A 7,364-nucleotide genomic window follows, 5' to 3' on the forward strand; every position below is an offset into this window, starting at 1 on the left:
TGGTGGTGGGGGCGGGAGTTGTTTTCTCTCTCCACGTTCTCAGAATAAAGGCTCTTTTGTTTTATACTTCTCATCTTTTTCACACTATATAATCTTATCGCTCAGTTCATCAGTAATTTCTTCAGGCCCAGGGATTTAGCTTAATGGCGTAAGCACCTGCCTGGCGATTGCAAAGTCATGAATTCAATCCCTGGGACAAAAAAAAAAAAAAAAAAAAAATCTTCAATATCTTTAGCTGTCAGATCCTCATAGTAGTTGTCATTTATTTGAACTCTTGGTGCAATTACATGCAGGCGCCTGAACATTCCACCTCTATTAGAGTGAAAAGTTTGTCAGGTGTGGTCTTCCCAGTCTTTATTCCAGGCTTTTTCTGAAAACCTCCCAGCATGCTGTCAGGCATCGTGGTGCAGACCTGAATGTGTTGCTTCCCCACTGGCTTTGGGTCAACATTGTATAAAAAGTTGCTACTTCATAAACTCTCACCTGAGGGACTTACAAACCTCTGTAACCTTGTTCAAAGCAGAGATAGGCAATCACCCATTCTGCCTTTGGGCTAAGTCCAGGCCTGGAAGCACAGCTGCTGCTTTATTCCTTTCTGGGTAGTTGTTTATAATTGCCTCTGTCCTCTTCTGTTTTCTGGTGTGAAGTCAAATGGAGTATCTGGATTATTCTCAGGAGTATCTCTGTGCACAAATAAGACTTCTGTAGCACCATTTTGCATAGCTGTCTTATGCAAATTCCTTATTTATCTTCCCTACCAGGAGGTGAGGCTGAGTGCCAGGCCCACAGTGCCAAGACAATGGGACAACCCCACCATCCAGTCTTCCAGGCCACTGAGGCCTGAATCTGCAGCGCACCCCAGAGTCAGCAAGGGTGGACACAGAGCGCGCTGTTCCCTGCACCCAGAGTCTTGTGTTTCTCAAGACAGGTTCTGTCCTAATTTCTGGTTTGAGCTGAAATTTCTCTTAACTGTTTGTCCAACTGTCGTTCTGGATTCTCAGTTCTAAGACAATCAAACATGAAACACAATCGCTCTTCTTTAACCTCTACGTCTCACTCTAGTAGACATGATAAACACAGATTGTGTGTGCTGCTGATTTGGGGGGAGGGGGAAATGGGAGTATTAGAGGCCCGTTCTTAGAACCTGGTGTTTCTCTTGTGCGCTTCTTTCTTCTCAGGTGTCAGCTAACCAGCATTTTTTAGCCCTGTGTTTTTCCTGTTCTCAAATTTACCACTTCGCCTCACTTTCTGTACATTCTGGGCTCCTTCATGCTTCTCAAAAATCAAAATTTTAGGACGAAAAGAGTGTTGGTTTTACCTTGTTTCCTTTCTCCTCTGTTTCGCAGGCAGCCCTTTCATTGTTGAGGATGACTGCCGGTAGGCGCTCTGAAACCAGAACGTTTAGGGCAGGGGATATAGCTCAGGGTAGAGCACTTTTCTAGTACAGGGGTTCTAGCACCATGACTATACAATCTCTGGCACTGCCAAGAAAACCAAAGTTTTCTCCCTACAAAATTAAAGACAAGAAAAAATTCTTCCACTAACTAATGTTTAAATCCAAAGAAGAATATATGCACAAGATAAAAAAGTTTTCTTGATAGTTAAAAGGAGAATGCAGAGGAAAAAAGCTGTTACTTCATACCAGAAAGATCCAAAATCTTTTTCTTTTGAGACAGGATCTCACTATGAAGCTCAGGCTGCTCTTGAACTCACTATGTAGTGCTGGCTGACTTTGAACTTGCAATGATCCTCCACTTCAGCTCCCGAGTGGATGGATTACAGGTGTGCAACACCGTACCTGGCGATGCCTATGCTTCTCTTTCCCAAAACTGCCCCTTCATGCCTGTTTCTGGGGAGCAAATCCACTCTGCACCTTTCCGCCCTCTTAGGCTCCCCACCCCCTGCTGCATGCTGGTGGATGTTAGGAGGAGAAGCCAGAGGTGGGCCCTCGCTCACTCTCTCCAAATATTCCAGCCTCCCAGTTCTGTTAAGTGTACCTGTCCATCACCGCTTCTGGCATTTTTGCAATGACAGTGCCTTATACTGTCAGGTTTCTCTGCTCCTCACTCACAATTTGTAGTTCCTTTCTTAAACTCAAACTATTCAGTTTGGGTAACTGCCTGCAGGGATTCCAAAGATACAAATGGTAGCACTGTAGACATTCTTTTCTGGAGACTACATGTCACGCTGTATCAACTCATATAAGATTTAGGCTTTTACAAGCACAATATTCAATTGCATCAATATCACTTATTGATCTGGTCCCTATTGGCAGAATTAGGTTGTCTCCTGTTACCCTTCATAAAGCACTGTGACAAACATATGTGTTTGTGCATGTATCTCTGCACATACATACAGCTAGAACTGCAAGAATGTATGTGTGTGTGTGTGTGTGTGTGTGTGTGTGTGTGTGTGTGTGTGTACTATACCTCAGTTCACCAATGCATCTAGATCTGGGGACAATTCTGTTCACTGCATGCATATGGCCATCTTCCCACTCTGACATGTGGTTGTAGTTCCTCTAATAGAGATCGCGCTCACAGATTGTGCACACTTGCTATGAAGGCTTGTCTACAGCACTATACAGTATTATTCAGTTCAGCATGGCTCCAACGAAAGTGCAGAGCAGTAATGGAGGTGACAGGAATATCCAGAGTGGTGACCAAGGTAATCAGAATGTGTGGAGCACTCATGAAGGGAACATGAAACTGCAGAGCAGGAAGGGTAGGAAGAAGGTTCTCAAGAGAATAACCACAGACTTGAAGGAAATGGTAGCGAAGCCTGAGCGTGGTGTTTGTGTGACTGATGAAGAGTACGAGAGAGCAAAGTCCACAATCTCAACTATTTTGAAGAATAAAGAAGCTGCGGATGGAGCTAATGTGGAAAATGATGGAGCCACAATGTTAAACAAGGTGTGGACACAAGTGCTGGGAGAGGTGGGGAGACTTTTTTTAGTGTGATTGAGTGAGAAACAGCTGGCAGATGATGGCAACAGTTGCCTGTAGTATTATGATCTGTGAGAAGCCATGAAACTGCAGTGATTTACCACAAGAAAGCCCTTCTGCAAGTGCACCAAGTGATGCAGTTAAAGCCAGTGGAGGGTGGTTTAAGAAATTATGCAAGAGAAGTGGCATCCACAGTGTGACAAGACACGGTGAGGCTTCCAGTCTGACAAGGCCACTGCACAGGCCTATAAGACGGAATCCACGGAGGTGTGTAGTCGCGCCGAACTCAGAATTTTGTCTGATCTCAGAAGTTAAGCAAGGTGGAGCCTGGTTCATACTTGGATGGAAGAAAGAATCCATGGAATTCATGAAGGCAGAAGAACACATCACTCAGCAAGTGTTCAGTTGTGGCGAAACAGGCAAGAGTGCGGGTCTGGACCTCAATGGCGCACGTGTTCATCAGGAGGAGCTGACGGTGGAGGAACTTGCTGAACTGCAGAGTGCATAGCAGAAGGTGCTGGGTCAGGAGCAGCCCGCTGAGGAAGAGGAAGACAGGGAGGAGGTGAGCAGTGATGTGAGAAGGTCCTTTGTGGGAACTGGAAGGGGTGCTGGGATGTCTTTGCGAAACACCGCCCCGATGTAACTGTCATGAACAGTGCGGAATCTGATGAGCAGCCCCGTGCTCTCTCACTTCCACAGGGTTATGCAGTGCCAGAAAAAGCAAGCGACATTAGATTTTTTTTTTTTTAAATCAAAATTGACCTTGAAGTTAAGAGACAAAAAAGAGAGGGAGCTCTTAAAGGAGATCTCTCCACAGTCCCTATGGAGAGAGACTCTCCAAATAATAACCTACTCCAGACCACCTTCCTGTACTCCTTGCCAGAAGGTAAATGTTACTGTCTGTACTGTCCTGGTAGAGACCACTATGAAGCAACTCTGAGCGGGATTTAAAATTAATAAACAGGCTTTCTAAGTTTACTTGTAAGTCTGTACCAGGCCTAAGCCCCTGGTCTGGAGATGGGCAGGGGATTCACAGTAAGTGAAACTCTATGAATCACTGGTCCCCGGTGAGGCCTGTAGTGTCCTGCGATGCTGTGACACCTCAAAATACAAGACAGGACCACAGCTGAGGATGCCTGGCTCCCATCCTAATTAACTAGTTAAAGACTGTAGCTGCAGGCATCTCACTCCAGAAGTGAAGGTCAAACTGAGATAAAAGAGTTATCCTAAATTTACAAATTTATGATTTGGAGAAGTCCTTGAGCCACCCCCAAGATCCTGCTCAGTCTCCTGAGTTTTCTTCCTTGTTTGAATACCAAACAAATTTCTGGACCACCCAGAGAAGTTTTTTGTCTCAGCCCCCAGAGAATCTGAATTCTGCTAGAAGGTTTTGATCTTCATGGAGCCTTAAAATCATACCACTTGAAAGGTTCTTGCCCTAGTATAAATACTGTACAATTATGGCGGTGGTCTAACGTGGCGGGAGGCCAAAGCAGGAATGCTTGCCGCTTCCTCCTTCTTCTTCAGCCCTAATTGCAGCTCTCTTTCCTGTTTGTGCACAAAGAAAATTCCAGTCAGTTCCTCAGACATCATCAACATCCACTCCATGTGCCGTTTCTGGTCAGAGGTCATATAACCCTTGTCTCTCTGTGTCCAGTAGAAGAAGACAGCCCAGCAGCCATGGGTTGTGTGCTGCTTTCCATATCCGCAATAAACTGTTCTTTTCTTTTTTTATTTTTGACTTCTCTATTGCATCAGAAAACTCTAACACCGCTTGTGTCTTTTATCTGAGCCTTCGCTGTCCACTTGTTTGGGAGGTTATGGGCCTGCATGGTCTGTGATATTGTACTGTACTATATTATACTTTGCTTCATATTTCTCTGACTAAAAACATATATGTGGTTCAGAATGGATTAACCTCATTTACAGAGAACCTTATTGTTACAGGCAGCTGAGCTAGTTAGAAATATCATAGGCAATCAGACAGGGCCAGGCCCTCGAGAGCAGGCACAGAGGACCAGATATCTGATGACCTTGGAGGGGACATACACACCTCTTGCTGTGGGCCAGCTCTCAAGACAGAAGGCAAACAAATGCAACCACGCCCTAAGTATAATCCTTAAGGGAATAAGTCTGGATCACCTTGAAATCAGGAGTCACCATTCCAGTCCCTAGGGAAGAGTTACTGCTCTCTAAGAATGCCCACTTTCTATGTGGCTCGCTTCCCCATTTGTCCCCAATGTAATCAATTTTACCTAAACTATTGATCCTATTGGCTAATTATAGTTATGTCCCACCTTATGCCCATCTGCCTTGTGAGTTCCCAGTCTTCCCTCTCCTTGAACCCATGGTTTCACTCTATAAAAGTCCCTGGAAAAAACAGGGTCTGGGGCAACACGCTCAGGACCCCTTCTGTCTCTCTTCAGACAGAAGCTTTCTTTCTCTCAATAAATATATTCTACTCTTCACTTCCATTGTTCCTAAAATTCATTCTTCGGTTTTAGAGTACACAAACTCACAGACATAGTAGGTTGAGAGTCTCATTCCCCTATATTATTATGGGAAAAGTTAATTCAACTCATGACCAAAATCATTTTGTGACCATGTTCATAGGGATCAGAATGATTAACCTCATTTATGTTATAGATGGCTAAGTTAGATTGAATATTACAGACAGTCAGACAGGGCTTGGCCCTTGAAGACCAGATACCTTGCAACTATGGGAAAAACAAACACCTCCTGTTCCAGGCCAGATCTCAAACCAAAAGGCAAAACAAATGCAATGCTACCCTAAGGTTAAACACCAGGGACTGATACTCTAAATAGGTATGGATCACCTTGAGGAAGCCAGGAGCCACCATCCCAGCCCCCTACAGGAAGAGTCACTGCTGTTAAGCATGCCTGCTTGCTATGTGACTTGCTTCACCATTTGTCCCTGATTTGGTCAATTTTACCTGAACAGTTAATTTCATTGGCTGACCATAGTTCTGTCCCACTTCATGCCCATCGGCCTTGTGAGTTCCCAGGTTTTGCCCATCTTGGAGCCATCTCACCTCTTGGTTTTACTCTATAGAAATCCCTGGAAAATACAGAGTCTTTGGCAACCCACTCGGGACCCCTTCTGTGTCTCTCTCCGATAGAAGCTTAAGCTTCCTTTCTCTCAACAACTGTATTCTGCTCTTAACCTCTGTTCCTAAAATTCATTTTTCAATTTTAGGAGAACATGAACTCATACTAGACATATAGCAGGTCGGGAGTTTCATTCCCCCCATTGGTACCACTGTACCAGAGATGGAGCCCGAGGCCTAGGGCATGTTGCGCATGTGCTCTATCACTGGGCTGTAAGCCCTGGGGATTGAACTCAGGGGAGCTTGATAGCTAAGCCTATTCCTCTAGTCTTTATTCATTTTATATCAAAGGGTGCTGAGAAGTTGCTTGGGAGAGCCTTGAACTTGCCATCTCCTGCCTCAGCCTTCTAAGAAATTGGATTATGGGCATGTGCTACTGTGTCTCCAAATTTTATAAAAAATACTAATCACTGTTCTAACCAGTCTGTATACCTAAAATATTAACAAATATTGTTAATTTTCCCCTCAGAGGGTTGTAGTAATATATACTTGCTATTGACAGTATCCTGCCAATGCACTGTATTCTCTGCCAAATCAGTAGCTGGAAGATAGTATCAAATTGACATTTTAATTTACATGTTGAAATTTCAATTTGTGTGTTAAAAATTTAAATTTAACAACTTTATTTAAAATTTTATTTAATATTATTTCTCCCAACTACCTCTTTTCCCCCGTATCTCTTATTAATATGGGAGAGCTTTTCCAGTCTCTTGTCTCTCATGCATTTCGTTTTCACTTTGTCATTGATTTTTTTGCCTTGCATACTATTTGCTTTCCTCTGGAAAATTGGTATATGCATCTAATACATTTAAATTCCTTTTTTCATCCCCTTTCTATGTTAATCCCAACTATTAAGTACAGTTATCCAAGTACTGTAATCCCTTTTCTAGTTTTCCTCACAATCCAAAAAGTTGTATTTATAATGTCATTGAAACTTTATCGGAATCCCAGCAAGTTAATTCCAATGTACCACCTCCAATTCAACCCTCAGTGAGAGTAAAGACACCAAGACATATTCCAGGTTAAGGGCAGCCAAAAGGTCCTAGATCCAGTCCCTGTGAGGATGTGCTGATAAAGGCCCTGATCCTAAGCTTCTCTCAGCATTTATTGTCTTGACAAGAAAGAAGGTGGGTCAGGGATGAGTGACAGTGCGGATGGCAGGAATTGTGTGAGTAACCTGAGCTGACTAGTCAGGGTGGTGACAAAAGCATCTCTGCAAAATACAGAAGGATCAATTTGCATAATTTAACTAATTGTTAAATATGCATTATTGTTAAATTTGCATAATTTA

At 43.5% G+C, this 7,364-nt stretch overlaps 1 pseudogene; it reads right to left on the reverse strand.

Annotated features, from left to right (window-relative positions):
• Window positions 1-218: 218 nt before the first annotated feature.
• Window positions 219-817, reverse strand: LOC134471854 (NADH dehydrogenase [ubiquinone] flavoprotein 2, mitochondrial-like; annotated as a pseudogene).
• Window positions 818-7,364: the final 6,547 nt, after the last annotated feature.

This window comes from Cavia porcellus, unplaced genomic scaffold (genome assembly GCF_034190915.1).
Source record: "Cavia porcellus strain 051 isolate PalLab524CR breed Dunkin Hartley unplaced genomic scaffold, mCavPor4.1 scaffold_20, whole genome shotgun sequence".
NCBI classification, from domain to species: domain Eukaryota; kingdom Metazoa; phylum Chordata; class Mammalia; order Rodentia; family Caviidae; genus Cavia; species Cavia porcellus.